This window comes from Urocitellus parryii, chromosome 8, assembly GCF_045843805.1.
Source record: "Urocitellus parryii isolate mUroPar1 chromosome 8, mUroPar1.hap1, whole genome shotgun sequence".
Taxonomy (NCBI): Eukaryota; Metazoa; Chordata; class Mammalia; order Rodentia; family Sciuridae; genus Urocitellus; species Urocitellus parryii.
Window position 1 is genome coordinate 85994809 of NC_135538.1, and position 16620 is coordinate 86011428.

At 37.7% G+C, this 16620-nt stretch overlaps 1 protein-coding gene across 1 annotated transcript in view; it reads left to right on the forward strand.

Moving 5' to 3' along the window:
• B3gat2 (beta-1,3-glucuronyltransferase 2) overlaps positions 1-16620 on the forward strand; it is a 61841-nt gene that overhangs the window by 44453 nt on the left and 768 nt on the right. The gene's annotated exons all lie outside the window — the stretch shown is intronic.

Here is a 16620-nt window from a genome sequence, read left to right on the forward strand (position 1 = left end):
ATGTTACTGTCCTCTGGGCCTGGCCGACTGGTGACTGCCTCTAGGAGAGAGGGCCTGACTCTTCCCGTGTCTCTGGGCTGGCGATGTCCCTGACAGTAGTGGTAGCTTGAATCATATTTGCTGAATTCATTGATTTTAACTTGCTTTCCTTTTCTAGCTTAAAGATTATCAAAATGAAAAATATATACCACGGCCTTAGTCCTTCTGAGACAGCATTGTCATTTTTAAAAAATATTTTTTAGTTATCAATGGATCTTTTATTTATTTATGATGAGATTTAAAAAGGGAGCGCACTTCAGAGGGCTCCCTGAGGTGGGTCTAATCCAGAGCGGCTTAATTCAACTGTCTGTGTACATCAGAATGACTCAGGGAGCTTTGAGCAGATACTCATTTCAGGGATCTGCCTCTGGTCAGTTACAGCTTTGCCTCTGGGGTTGGCCTTGGTGTTTGTGCGGGGCATGTGTTTTGGTTTTATTGAATCTTGAGGTGCCTATGAACTGCAGCCAGGGAGAAGAGTAGTTAGTGTAGGTGTCGAAGCTGCTACTTTTCCTTCCTGTAGTTCATAATAGTCCATTGGTCGTCATAGTCCCCTCCTAGGCCACCCAGAGTCAGTCTGAAGGTTTGTACCTCATAAATATGTGTAATTATTATGTCAATTAAAAAAGGTTTTTAATGCATTAAACATGTATCATCAATGAATATAGGCAATCTTTCCCCTTTACTGGTGGTAATGGTTTTCAGTTATTAGAATTAAAAAAATATATTTTTTCTAACTTAAGTTGTCTTCTTCCTTGGCTGATACAAGTATTTTCTATGGAAATGATGCTGTTGAGAAATCTTGGTAATGAGGCCATCCTACCTGAGATCTCTAGACTGACTAGGTCCCATTGAGCCTGTATCAGAATTCCTTCTTTAAGGCTGAATATTTCATCATTACGTACAGACCACATTCTGTTCATCCACTCACACATGGATGGACATTTGTTTTTTTATGCCTTTTGGCTACTGTGAATCTTGCTGCTATGAACTTGGGTTTACAGATATCTGTTTGAATCCCTGCTTTCAATTCTTTGGGATATGTACCCAGAAATAGAATTGCTGGATCATATGGAAGTTCTTTAGTAGTTTTGAGGAACTATACTGTTTTCCACAGCACCTATATCATTTTATATTTCTACCAACAATGCAAAAGTGTTATAGATTCTCTCCACATGCTTGCCAATACTTATTTCTTGTTTTGCTAATTTTTTTATAATAGCCATCCAAATGAAGTAGTATCTCATAGTAGATTTAATTTCTCTACTGATAAGAAAGTTGAGCATCTTTTCATGTGCTTATGGGCCATTTGTACATCATCTTCCAAGAAATGTCTATTCAGGTCCTTTTCCTATTCTCAAATTGGGTTGTTTGGATTATTGTTGAGTTTCAGGAATTCATTATATGTCCTGAATGTTAATCTCATATTAGATATATGATTTGCAAGTATTTGCTCCCATTTTGTGTTAACTTTTCACTCTGTTGATGGTGTCCTTTTGATTACCAAAAGTTTAAAAAATTTTAAAATACATTTTTAATTGGTGCATAGAAATGGTACTTATTTATGGGACACATAGATACATGTGTGCAGTGTGTAATGATCAAATCAGAGTAATTGGTATATGTATCATCTCAGACATTCTTCATTTCTTTGTGTTGGAAACATTCAAAACCCTCTCTAGTAGCTCTTTTAAAATATTCAGTTAATTGTTATCAAACATACTCTCCTGTGCTACAGAAATTTAGTTATTCCTGTTAGCTAGCTGCACCCCTGTACCTGTTAACTATCCTCTTCCCATCACCCCTGCTCACCCCATTCTAAGGCTCTAGTAACCGCTATTCTATTCCCTACTTCTAGGACATCAACTAAGAGTTTTAAATTTTGGTAGTCTTTTTTTTTTCTTTTGTTTCCTCCTCTTTTGGTATCATAAGAATTCATTTCCAAATCCAACATGAAGGTTTTCCAAATCATGAAGCTTTTCCCTATTTTCTTCTATGAGTTTTATAGTTTTAGCTCTTATGCTTAAGTCCTTGATCCATTTTGAGTTAATTGTTGTATATTAGGCTATTAAAAAAGAGATTAAAATCTCCACTCACCTGAATGGTTGATGGATGAGAGATAAGGATGGTCTTTTTATAATTAACTAAAATGTTTTTTTTTTTTAACAATGTCTCCCTTTCTCTGTTCATTAAAAAGACTGGCAAGAAATGGAAGTTAGAAAAAATATCTAAAATTATGCTGGAAAACAGAAAAGGAACTATATAGTGAAATTTGAAAGAATTTTTTTTTCAGATTTAAAAAGATAGGCTTGGATAGAGGAAAAAGTATGCAGCTTAAAGGAAAGATTCATATGAAAGTAAGTGATGGTGTCTCCATAAGATTTCCAAACTCAGAGAGACCTGGCGGCTAGCGGGGACCAGTTCCCCAAGCACACTGGTAACCTCTGCTTGGTAGAGAATGTACTTCACGTCAGTGGAACAGTGGGGAGTAGTGTGTGGAGGGGGGCTTCAACCTCATTAACACTGTGGGAATGGAGATTGCTGGCAAAACCCTACCTAACTCTGGGCAGTTGCCTCCATTAACATGAAGGGGAAAACTCGTAGAGCCCACTAGCGAAGCCCCTTGTAAAGTGTTGCGTCCATCACTGTACCTCTTTCCGGGTTTTTGTTTGGAAACTGCTCTAAGTGGCCACAGGTGCCCAAAATGTAGTCTCTCAATTGGTGAGATCAGTCTTGACCTCTTTTACAAAAATGAATAGATTTAAAAAAAACAAAAAAAGGAACACAGGTGTTCCCTTTGAAATAGTTAATGGGAATTGAGAGAGAAAAATTCAATTGTGTATTCACAGTGAAGTTTTTAAGGATGTGGTATCTTTAAAAAGTTAGCAGCTGTGATAAAAGAGTAACTAGAGAACAGACAAGGAACAAACCCATGTGTGACAGTGAGAGCACAGTGGCTCTAACGTTGGTACCTGGAGGGGCTTGATATAAATAGGTGGGGGCAAAGCAGACCTCCAGGAATTCTACCAAACTAGCAGGTAAAGGACTAAGAGATGGAAACTATGAGAGGAGGAGGGAAAAGAAGTTTGAATCCAATATATCCAATAAGAGTTTCAGAATTAGAAAATAAAATAAATGTATGTGAAACAAATATCAAGAAATAGGATACCATTTTCTTAACCTTTGAGTTTTGAGAGTGGCTCCATTACTAGGTTTGAATTGCGGCTTTGCCAGTTCCTAGAAGTGGGTTAGCAAAGTAACCTTTCTCTGCCTCAGTTCCTCCTTTGTAAGCTATGATAATAACAGTGTGTCCTTGGTGGGGGGGTCATTGTGAGGATTAAATGAATACATTAATAATACATTCATCACCTGGAAGGATGCCTGATTCACAGTAAATGCTTGATAGAAGTTGGCTGCAGCTGGTAATCCTGTATCACCACTGTGGCCACAGCCACCACACTGCCTTTCTTAGAATCCACACCATATACGGTCACGGTCATGGTCACTTCACTCTCCAGTCTCTCCCTCCCACTGTGCTACCTCCTATCTCCTACTTCCTCCCTACCACACTGGCTGTCATCTTTCCTAGATCAGCAGAAACCTCCTAACGAGTTGTACAGCTTCTGTCCTTGTCCCTAGTGACATGCTCCCTGTCTGTCAACCTCCTGTATTTGGTTTCTCCATTGCCTCCCAGGTGCTGTGAGGTCTGGTGTCCCTGCTCTCCCCGCCTCTCTCAGGTTATCTTCCTCTTGTTTCCTGTGGGGGCTTCACACAGATTTATCTCTTCCTGGAGCAGCTATCCTCTCCTGTCTCCCCTCCCCATCCTTTATCTCTGTGTAATTATCCTTGACTCCCAGCAGCCTCCTGGAATTTCCTCACTAGCACGTGGACCCTTTGCAACACTGTCACTGCATGTGTACCCAGCTCCGGGATGAGCCTACCTGGGACTGACAGACTGACTTTATTTACCACTTTCTCCACCGTCCCTGACACTTTGCTTATTTATGTATATTTTTGTTTAATGAATGAATGAATCAAGTGCCAGGATTTTAAAGCAAAAAAATATCTCAAGTGTTTTCAGAGGGAAACAAGCTCCTTCCCTATGAAGGAGAGAAAAATCAGACTGGAGTCAGATTTCCATAATACGAAATGAGAGAACAATGAAAAAAGATGCTTAGAGTTTGGAGGAAATGAAATGGGTCCTAGAATTTTGTGTCCAGTGAAATCATTGTGTCTGTGCGAGGACAAAAGAGACATTTCAGATAAAGGAGATATTATTACAGATAAAAGAGACATTTCTTTCAAAAAAGGAAAAAAATTAACAAAAGTACTTTAGCCAAAGTGAGTTGGAATAAAGAATTTAAAAATGAAAGGTTGTTATACCAGAAAAAGCAGTGAGCAACTGACAGTTTAGAATGAATAATGACAAATGCAGACTGTGAAGTTTAAAGCAGTTTGTTGGAATCTGGAAGTGGGAGAAATGATATGAAAATAAAATTTTCAAATGACAGTTTTAGCATATTCTGGTAACACCTGTTGGGGGCAGAGGAAAATGAAAGCTCTCTATATAGGTGGGTTCCTTCAAGGAGTAAGGGTATGGGGGTGTGTCACAGAGGTGATTTAATTCATAATGATAAGAAGAAAATATCAGTTCTTTAAAAACTCCTTGCCACACGTGGTGATGCACACAAGTTCAAGGCCAGCCTGGGCAACTTAGCAAGACCCTGTCTCAAAAATAAACAAGGACTGGAGGGTGTAGCTCAGTGGCAGAGGATTCCTGGGTTCAATCCTCAGTACCACACATACACATACACATCTCCTTAAACATTTTAAAATGTTTTAAATAAGGACTTTTTAAAGTATCAACAAGGACATCAAATATAAGAAAAACTTTTGTATCATTAGAGGAAGAACAAAATTTATTCAAAGTCAGAAAAGAAGGAGAAAGCCAAAAAATGTATAATAAACAAGATAAAGCAATTGTGATAAATGCTGAAAAACTGCTCTAAGGAAAACACAGCAATGAAGTTGCATTTCTTATAAAAGTCACACTTTAAATTGTGATGAAGATGGATGATAAAGGGATGAGACAGAAAGCCCAGAGCTGGAGCCTTCATGTCAGTACTGAGCAAAGCAGATAGAGGTCAAGACACAGAGAGAAGAATGACTTACACTGATGAAAGCTACATACACCAAAGTGTAACATTCACCCAGCTAACAAACATCAGTGAACCCCCAAATGAGTATCATAGACACTAGCAGATGTGTTTAACACATGTCTTTAAAGTTTACAGATTTGTGTGTCATCCTGGGGATTGATCCCAGGTCCACACACATGCTAAAGCAACTGCTTTAATTACTGAGTGCTGCTCCCACACCCATACAGGCACCGGAATTTAAGGTCATTCCTGTGAATTTCCAGGGACATCAGATAAAACACAGACACACACTTTATCTTTAAACAAGTGTCAGGACGGCTTCTCCACTCTTGGCCTCAGGCTTTCCCAAATGGGAGAGCAAGAAAAAGTCAGGAGAGTCTGGCAAGAAAAAGTCAGGAGAGTCTGGCAAGAAAAAGTCAGGAGAGTGGCAAGAAAAAGGAGAGTCTGGCGCGAGAGAGTGAGCTTTAATTGGGGAAACCCTTGTTCTTAGAAAGTTCCATCCAAAAAAGGCCAGAAGGGGCAGGGTTACAAGGGACAGGTGAGTGTAATTCAACCCAAGGGGCCCATGGTCTACATCTGAAGACACGCCCTCAACTTCCTGAACTGGGACAAGGCCCAGATCACTACGAAATGTAGTGATGGTCAAAGTCTCACACTTCAGGATGGAAGGCACGAGTCCTTCAGAGTGGCTCCCCACAACTGAGGTACCTCCCCAGCCTTTTATTTATTTTTATTTTGAAATAGCCTTGAGGTTTACAGATCTAAGTAGATAAATACTAAGGCTGTAAAAAACTAAATATATGACAAGCTTGATTTAGTCATTCTGTATATAACAGTGTCTTTAGTACACAGAGAATATACCTTTATTTCTTGTGTTTGACATTAATGAAGATTGAAAGTATACCAGGTTAAGAAAAACCTGTATAGCCTTGACACACTAACACTAGACATTACTAAATAATAAACCAAATAATAACAAGAAGAGTGGCATGGAGTCAGATATATTGACAGGTGGTACAGCTGGTGGCAGTGTCTGGAAAGCCCCGGGGCGTTGAGCTGGCATTGTGTCTTGCTTGATCTTTGCTCAGGAGCCTGTCCCTGGCCAGCTGTTTCAGAGAAGAGCCTAACGTCACAGAAGCCTAGTCTGGCTCAGAGAAAAGCTGACTGAAGGATGTCTCCCCAGGCTGCAGCTCAGTGCTGTCTTTGTGCCCTTAGGAGGGTCTTTGTCCACATTCCCTTCAAACATATGTACAAAATCTAAGGAGATTGTTTTGAAGCTGGGGCAAATGTGAAGATGCTCTTGGGGTCAGATACCTTGAGGAGGTCCTGGCTTCCATGTCAGTCTAAGTCTGGTCACAGGGTTTCAGGCTACATCAGAGTTGAACACCTAGTTAAAGGTTTAGGTGCTCATGAAGGTTTTATTTATTTATTTTTAAGATATTTATTTTTAAGCTATTTATTTTTTAGTTGTAGTTGGACACAGTACCTTTATTTATTTATTTATTTATTTATTTATAGGTGGTGCTGAGGATAGAACCTAGGGCCTTGCACGCAGTAGGTGAACACTCTACTGCTGAGCCAAAACCCCAGCCCCTGTTTATTAACTTTGTGAATAATAGCATGTCCAGAAGAATGAAATTATTTAGAATAATATTATAAAGAAGTTATTTAGAACCAGGTGTGGTTTACAGGCACACACCTGTAAACCTAGCTGCTCTGGAGGCTAAGGCAGGAGGACTACAAGTTCAAGACCAACCTCAGCAACAGAGCAAGACCCCGTTTCAAAATAATGGGACTGAGGATGCAGCTCAGTGGTACAGCACTTGCCTAGCATGCTTGAGGCCCTGGGTTCAATTTCCAGCACCACACACAAAGTATAACATTTATGTTTTTATTTAAAAAAAAACTCAAAGATGAAGCAAAACACAAAACAATGACCCTTCTGCAGCAGCAATTAGCCTGTGGACACCACCATGCACAGCATACACAGTGGTTCATTCCCATCTGTCTTTTGGAATATTGAGCAAAAAGAACAAGTGCATTTCTTGGACCTCAGTGCATTTCTAGTACAAAAATATTCATGGGTATTTTTAGTATTAAGTTAATTAAGGCTTCTTAATTTACATTTGGTGTTAGGATCAAATTTTCCATCCTTGTTCATCATGATTGTTTCCTTAGAAGATTTCATTTTCTATGATGCTTTATTGTTTTCAGAATAGAGATTTAAATGAGTTGTACATAATACTACTTAGAAATGTAGTATTTTTCCCACCACAAAGAATACTGGCTGCTAGTTGACATTTGATAAGTTTAAAAAACTAGACAATAATTTTTAAAAAAATGCACCTTGAAGCAATCCTAAAGTTTCAGCCAGTATTCTGGAGCAGATTAATAGACCTATTTAAAAATCAAGACATGCTTTTTCATTCCTCTTCAGAAGAAAATGATTCTAAATTATAATTAGAAGTAAATGTGGAATTAAGTACAGGTCTGTAGACATAGCTATTTAGGAGATGAAGGCAGGAGAATCACTTGAGTCTAAGAGCAAGAGGCCAGCCTAGGCAACAGAAGGAGATCCTCTCTTTCAATGTGGAAAGCTATAGTTATGTCTCCTTGTAAGGAAGTAGCATATTGGGAGGGAGTCTTCTCATGGTTGTGACGGAGCATGCCAGACATGTGAACATTCAGCTTTAGGACATGAGAACCTGTAGTGGAACAGGTAGGTACACGAGGCCTTGCTCTCCAGGACTGCATTAGTTACCACCAGGGTTGTTATAAAGTGAGGCTGCCCCCATGTTGGGCCTCCTCCACACACGCACACCTCCCCCTGTACCTTCTGCTATGTCATGACATCCTGGCCAAATGCTGCCATTCTGTCCTCGGACTTTTCAGTCTCCAGAACCAGGAGCTAAAATAATTCTTTATAACTCATCCAGTCTCAGGCATTTTATTGTAGCAACAGAAATCAATACCACAACATTGCTCCTAAGTATCCATTTGGTAGAAGAATAAATCATGAGGGAAATTAGAAAATACTTTGAGATGAATGAAAAATAGAAATAAAATATACTAAAACCTTACCTTACAGATAAATTTATAGCTTTCAAATGCCTGTATTAAGAAAGATTTCAGATAAAAAAAACTTAACTTTCTATCATATCAAACTAGAAAGAGAAACTAAGTCCAAAGCAAATGATTAGATCACAGCAAAATAAATGATATGCAGAATAGAAAAACAATAAAGAAAATCAAAAGAAATGTTCTTTAAAAAACAAAACAATTACAAACTTTCTAGTCAGAATTCCCAGAAAAAAAGAGAAGCTTCAGATTACTAAGATCAGAAAGGAAAGCAAGAGATTACCACAAATCTTACACTTTTTAAAAGTATTTAAGAGAATATTATGTAAAACTGCATCTCAAGTTAGTTAACCTAGATGAAAAAAACTTTGTGGAAACTGACAAAATAGAAAATCTGAATAGAACTATAGTACAGAATGATTGAATTAGTTCAACAAAACTTAGAGAAAGCCCAGTTCTAGATGGCTTCACAAGTGAATTCTAACATTTAAAGAAAAATTTCCAGCATCTTTCACAAACACTTCTAAAAATAGAATGATCTAAAAAAAATGTTCTATTAGACCAACAGCACCTTGATACCAAAGAAATCACTAAATAAAAAAACTAATGTCCTGCAAACTAATGTCCCTTTGGACATATATAAAAATTCTACACAGAATACTAGGGAATCCAACAACATTGAAAAGTATTATATGCTGTGACCAGATGGGATTTATTCCCGGAGTCTAAGGTGAGTTCAGATACAAGAAATCAATCAGTGCAATACACCAGATCAACAGAATAAGGGACAAAAGCCACATGATCATATTACTAGATGCAGAAAAAGCACCTGACCCCCCCACCCCCGCTGCAAAAAAAAAATTCAACATCTTTCATGATAAAAACAGTAGAAGATCTGTAAACTAAGAATGGAAGGGAACTTCTATTTGATAAAATGCAGTTTTGGAAAACTCCTTCCTTTTATTAGGGCCTCACACATGCTAGTAAATGCTCTACCGCTGAGCTATATTCCCAGCTTCTAATAACATTTTTAATAGTTTAAGACTGAAAGTTTTCTTTCCAAATATCTAGAAAAAGATAAGAATGATTCCTCTTGCATCTGTGTTCACTATTGTAATGTAGGTTGTAGTCAAGGCAATTTGGCAAGAAAAAGGACTATAATGGAATTCAAATTGTACAAGAAGAAATAAAACTGTCATTTATTTATCTATGATACGATGTTTTACGTAAAAAGATTCTAAGAAAAACACAAGTGCTAATAAATGAGCTCCTTAAAGTTGCAGGATACAAGTTCAATACATGAAAACCCACTGTTTTTTCCATATACTAGTGATAAACGATCCAAAAAGAAACTAAGAAGAGTTTCATTCACAATCATGTCAAAAATAATAAAATACTAATAAAAGAAGTATAAGACTTTTATACACTGGAAGCTATAAAGTATTAATAAAAGAAATTTAAAAAGAACTAAATGAAAGACATGTTCATGGATTAGAAGCTGCAATATTGCTGAATTGGTAATATTTCTTAAATTAGTTTAGAGCTTCAGTATAATCTCTATCAATTCTGTCTGCGTTTTTGATAGAAAATGACAAGATGATCCAAAAATTCATATGGAAAATGGATTTGGAATTGCCAAAGCAATCTGTAAAAAGAACAAAGTTGGAAGACTTATACTTCCCAGTTTAAATATTTACCATAGGGCTATAGTAATGAAAACAATGTGATTTGGGCATAAGGATGAGCATATAGATTAATGAAATACAATATAAATCCCAGAAAAAAACCCCTTACATTTATGGTATATTGATTTTTGCCCAGAGTGTCAAGACCATTCAATAGTAAAAGAATATATTTTCAAAGAATGGTATCCATGGTTAGGAATGTACTAAAATCCACTAATCATACCATTTTGTTTGTTTTGGGGGGTTTGATGTTGTTTGTTTTGGTACCTGGGTTAGAACCCAAGAGCACTTAACCACTGAAACACATCCCCAGCCATTTTTTTTCTCATTTTTAAATTTGAGACAGGGTATTGCTGAGTTGCTTAGAGCCTCACTAAATTGCTGAGGCTGGCTTTGAGCTTATTATCTTCCTGCCTCAGCCTCCCAAGCTGCTGGGATTATAGGCATGCATCACCACGACTGGCTAATCATACCATTTTAAAAAGCATGTTTTAATATGCATGAATTATATTTCACAGGGGGATAGTAGCAGGGAAGTTTGAAACAGAGTATTCCAAAAGGCCACATGTGCTTTCCTGGGAAAAGAGATGAAAGGAAAATCAACCACCTCCAAGAGAAGAGGTGCCATATACATATCTGTTTTTCTCCAGCAAGTTCCATGGCTGTATTGTGTCTATACACTTTAATTAGAAGTTCAAATCATTTTTTCTTATTGCTTAAAATGGACAGATTTTTGAAATCACTTGGTACTCATTAGCAATACATGTGTGTAAAGAGCCCAGTAGTTTAGTACATCTGTCCAGTGACTGTTCAGAGAGAAAGCTGTGAGCATCTGTCATGTGACCAGACTATGAAAGTATTATTGCCAAAAGCCATCCCATGGAAACTGAAATAGTCTTGATTTGGAATAATCTTCCTGAAATTAGATCATGTGCAGCTAGAGACAGAGTGCATGATGGGACGAGTATGTGGAGAATCTGATAAGCTGCTGACGCTGTGGCCTGAGGCGAAGAGGAAGAGGAGCTCTGCTGTGTGTACTTTTGCTTATTTCCAATCTTGTGGTGTTTTCTGTTCATTTTTGGTAGTAGGGATTGAATCCAGGTCTTTGCACCTGCTGGGCCAGCTCTCTACCACTGAGCTACACCCCTGATCTTGCCTTATTTCAATGGCAAGGACTTGAACTACATTGCTTATTAAAAGTCAAGAGCTGCCCTCCTCACCTCATTCCAAACTTCAGGCTTTTCATGGTCTTCTTACCATTAACTAAAATGTTGGTAAATTTTTGTCTGGATACCCGTATAAATTGCGGAAGTTCACTTCTGTTCTTAGTTTTCTGAGAGGTTTTTCTCTTTTTATCATGACTAGAGGTCAAATGCATTTTTTCCATCTTTTGAGATTTTATTCTCCTTTTTAAGTTTGTTAATGTGCTGAATTAGCATTGACTGATTTTGAAATGATAAACCAACATTGCAGTCTTGGGGTCACGATTTATTGTGCTGTTGCATTGGATTTGCTGAAGTTTTGAAGTTTTCCTATGTTTATGAAGGTCGTTGATCTGCAATTTGTAAATGTCTTTGTAAGATTTTTAGTATTGGGGCAATGCTGTTTTCAAAATAATTTGAGAAGTGTTTCGTCCTTTTCTATTTTCTTGCAAAAAGTAATGTAAAATGGCCATCACTTCTTCCTTTAATGTTTGGTTGAATTCACTAGTGATGCTGTCTGGACCTGGAGGACTGTGTGTGTGTGTGTGTGTGTGTGTGTGTGTGTGTGTGCGCGTGTGCATGTGCACATGTGTGTGAATATTTTTGACAATTTCTTTGATACAAGGCTACTGTATCTTGATACAGTTAACTGTTCCCTCTTGAGCCAGCTTTGGTAGTCAGAATTTGTCAAGTTCTCTGCCATAAAGTTGCTCATAATTCTCCTTTAATATTAATGTTTGTAGAATCTGTTCTGATCTCCCCTTTCTCATTTCTGATGTTGGTAATTTGTATCTTCCACTTCCTGATCACTTCTATTTCTTCCTCACCAAAAAGGAGCAGGTTTTTATTTATTGATCTTCTCTAGTGTTTTCTATCCCTACTTCAGTGATTTCTGCTTTTATATTTGTTAGAACCCTTTTTCTATTTACTTTGAGTCTCGTTTACTTTTTCTAGTTTATAAAGAGAGATTTAGGTCATCAAGACCTTTCTTATGTAAGGTATTTAAAGCTTTTAAAAAATATTAATCTTGTGCTGGATGTGGGGGCGTGTGCCTATTATTCTAGCTGCTGGTGAGGCTAAGGCAGGAGGATCTCTTGAGCCCAGGCTTTTGGGGCCAGCCAGTCTCCTCAAGGAAAATAAAAACCAGCCAAACAAAACCCTTAATTTTCCATCAAAGTACCACACTAGATGCATCCTACAAACTTGGAAATGTCTCATTTTCTTACTTTCTCAGTTTTACTTCTTCTTTGGTCTAATTTTATTTAGAATTAAGTTGTTTTGGAAAATAATACATCTTTGTAATTTCTATTTTAATTCTACCACTGTCAGGGAACATACTTTGTGCAATTTGAATTTTAAAAATTTATTGAGACTTGCTGTATGGCCCAGACTATCATCTAGCTTGGTAGTGTTCCATATGCAATGGAAAAGATGGTGCAAGACGCCATTATGGGTGGATGGTTGATGATAGTGTTCTTGAAGCCTCATATAGCTTTACTGTCTCCCTGTTTCATTCAGTCTCTGTGACACAATTATGCTTTGGTCTTTCTGTGTTTCATCTGGCACTTTTTGTTATTATATATTTAAACCTACTAATCTTTTATTTAGTAATGTCTCATTTACCAACCCAGTCTATTTTTCATCTCATTGTAGTTTTTATCACTGGGATGACTTTGGTCTTTTAAAAATATCTCCCTTTCTCTCTATTGGCATACTGAGTCCTTCCTTTGGTGTCTGTATTGATTATTCATAGGATTAGAACATATGAAGTATGTTTGTTTATATTTTATGTCATTCTCTGATAGATCATCTGTGTGATTTCTGTTGACTGAATTTGTTCTTCAACATAGGATTGTATTTTCATGTTTCTTTGTACATCTGGTGGTTTTTAAATGGCCCAGATAATATTTGAAAATAATAATAATATTTTATTATTATTATTTTTGGTACCAGAAATTGAACCCAGGGATGCTTAACCAGTGAGCCACATCCCCAGCCCTTTTATATATTTTATTTAGAGACAAGGTTTCACTGAGTTGCTTAGGGTCTCACTAAGTTGCTGAGATTGGCTTTGAACTCACAATCTTCCTGCCTCATCCTTCAAACTGCTGGGATTAGAGGCATGTGCCACCATGCCCAGCTAATTTTTTTTAAATGTTTAAATTTTAAGTTGCTAGGTACTGATATATCTATTTCTATACACATACATACATATAGTATGTATCTCACATGTATATGTGTGTATATATATATATTTTATTATATATGCAAATATTTTTGAGGTTTGTACTTTGACAGTTAAGACACTTAAACATTTTAATCTTTTTCTGGCTTAAAGTTAGAACTGCTCAGACCTTAGGGCTGATTTAACCCCACAATAACCTTTCACATACTCTTCCAGGTGTTCCCACTGTTACATGGTAGCACTACCTTGGCTGTAGATTTTTGTTATTTCGCGGTGTTTTTGGCATTGGAGATTGAATCCAGAAGTGCTTTACCACTGAGCCACATCTCCGGCCCTTTTTGAGACAGGATCTTGCTAAGTTACTTAGGGTCTACTACGTTCCTGAGGCTGGCCTCAAACCTGTGATCCTCCTGCTTCAGCCTCCTGAGTTGTTGGGATTATAGATGTGCATAACTGTGCCCAGTCTGGCTGCTAATGTGAATTATTTCCAGCCTATGTAAGCCCCATTAATTGATCTATCTGCTCTTTGTCATGAGTTCTTACCATGGTCTTGGGGAGTTTACAGAGCTGATGATGCTCAGTTCAAGACTTGAGGAGAACGTTCTATTGATCAAGAGCTCTTTCTTTCCTAGTACTCACAAATTCTAGTTGTCTTGACTTCCTCAAGTTCTCACTTGTTTCCTCAACTCAAGGAGACTGAAGTTGTTTTGGTTCCTTGCCCTGTGGTGTGGCCTGCAAACACTTTTCAGGAAGGTTGGGGCTGTTGTCTCACATGTACCTTTTTTTTTTTTTTTTGAGATATCTGTCCTAACTGCCTCTTTTCCAATATCTAGAAAAACTTCAAACATTTTGTCTGATGTTAGTGATTAATACAGAGAAAACTCAGTCCAGTCCCTGTTGCTTTATCTTGACCAGAAGTAGAAATGGCTTGCTAAACTTTGAACAACTTGCAATTTTTCTACCTAGTAATCATTGGAAGGTATTGAGGTAGGCTCTGTCCCAGTCTTGGAGAGAATATATCCTCCCCACCTAACTCTGCCTGAAGAAGTTAGTTAGGAAATCTTTTTTTATTTTTTCCCACAGAACAATCCCTTTTCATTTTCTTTTTTACATAACTGACAGGACAGAAAATACTACTCACCTGATTTTCATAAGGTTCCATTCAATATCTCAAAAGCCACAGCAAGATTTTTAAAGCCAAACTAATCTCACTAAAAAAGGGAAGACATAATTCTTGAGGCAAAAATACTTGGAATTGAAGAAAACCTGATTTCCATTTTGGGTCGAAAATCAGTGGTTAGGACCTCAAAACTCTTTGCATGTTTCAGAGGGGGAGCTCCTTAACTCTCCCTGAACTCTCAGAATAGCACAAGATTCCCCCAAAGCAGCTCACAGTTTGGTCTAGTTAGGTTGTGGTCCCTGCCTGCTGGTTGTGACCTGCTTCTTTTGAAAAGCTTACTGAGGATGTGGGCAAAGAAATTGAGGTAGGTGATAGAGAAGCACCTGAACTATGCACGCCTACTCTTTGTATTAGAAAAAAGAAAAGCCCTTTGCTCCTGTGGTGAGCCAGCCACTCTTCTCCAAATGGAGAAGGGGTCCTTGCAGCAGAAGGGTGTGTGGCTTCGTGTCACTCTGCTGACTGCCAGGTAACTCTGCAGTGAGTTAGGATAGTCCTAAATAAAGGAAAGTAAGAGCATACTCTTAATCTGATTCCTTCAGTGGTCATGGTAATGAATGTTTTAGTCTTTGGGGAAAATGAGGAAGATCAAATCAAACTAGTTTCATATCATTTTTTAGAATTACTTTTGCATAATATGGACTTTTTTTTTGAGAGAAGGGAAAATAAAATCAGTACCTATAAGCTATTTAAAGAATATGTCAGAAGCTTCAGGATGATTGAGAAGGACCAACTCTCATTTAGACTGAAAAAAAAAAAGGGCTGAAGCTACATGAAAGAGCAAGAAATCTTTTAGCACTAAAATCTGGCTGGACTATGAGAAAAGGCACTTTGATATTAATTTGAATCTTTGGTGTTCTTTTATGTCTCATGGTCTAGCCATGCCTGAAAGCAGCTTTGGATTTGTTATCAGAGTGGTATGATATGCAGATGGTGTAGCTCTGCTACCAAAAATGTTTTACAAACCCTTTAGCTGTCAATCAGTATTCTTCTAGCCACAACTGGTGGCCAATACACCTGCCCTTCGTGAAATTATTCACAGTGCTATTTTTAATATATTTGTTGTAATCTTTTGAATAGTGCTTTGTATTCAATTGAGTGCTTCCACAGATTTTCATATATCAAAGTTAAGAAGGGGTCACACTTCTCTTGCAAATGAGGAAATATAGAAGTTACAGCATCAAGAAAGATTGAATGACTTGGCCAGTGTCCCAAATGCAAGGACCTAGACAACAGAAAAGGCTAATCATTTCAAATTCAGTGTTTTTCTGCTATAATGTGCTGTCTCCCTGGAGGATTGGTGGAGATACTGGGAGTCTTCAGGCTGTTTCATGATTTTTTGTTTTGCTTTACTCAGTACCAACTATACCAAGTAGTTTGTACACAGCTGAGTATTAATATTTTCCCAAAAGGCAGCAGGGTCTAGAACATGAGACTGCTCAGTCTGGCACCTAGAGAGGTTAAAAGAATGGTGGTATGGTTTCCTCAAAGCTCCTCCACTACTGCTGGGTATCATTTGGTACTAAATTTGCTAGTACAACTTTTTTCACAAATAAGCATAAATCAATTCAGGTTAATGTAGAGAAGGATAAGATGTTGCTAAGAAATGTTCCTGGGAACTGGTCCTCACAACTTCAACTCTGGGAGGTTGCCTGACTTTACATTGTTACCTTAGTCATAAAAAGCAAAAGGGCTTCAGACTTTCAAAACAATGACTTGATAACTTGTAGAGTGCTTTCATTCCTGAGGTTTAAGTGCAAAGGTTGTTAAACTACGGTTTAAACAGTAATGACATTTTATATAACCAAATCACTGAAGGGGATTTATACATTCTTTTTTGAGGCACTGGGGAGCGAATTCAGGGCCTCATGTGTGTGCCAAGCAAGTGAGCTACCACTTTTAGGATGCAGAGCATTCAGCCCCCTTTTCCCCCCAAATACTAAAAACTAGTTCTCAAATGGCCTATATCTTCTAAACTAATTTCTAACCCCCTCTCCCCTCACCATTTTAGATTGAAACAAATGATTATAAATTAGGTATTACTCATTTTCTATGTAATTGACTTTTATAACTAGTCTTCTTAATACAACACCAGTAG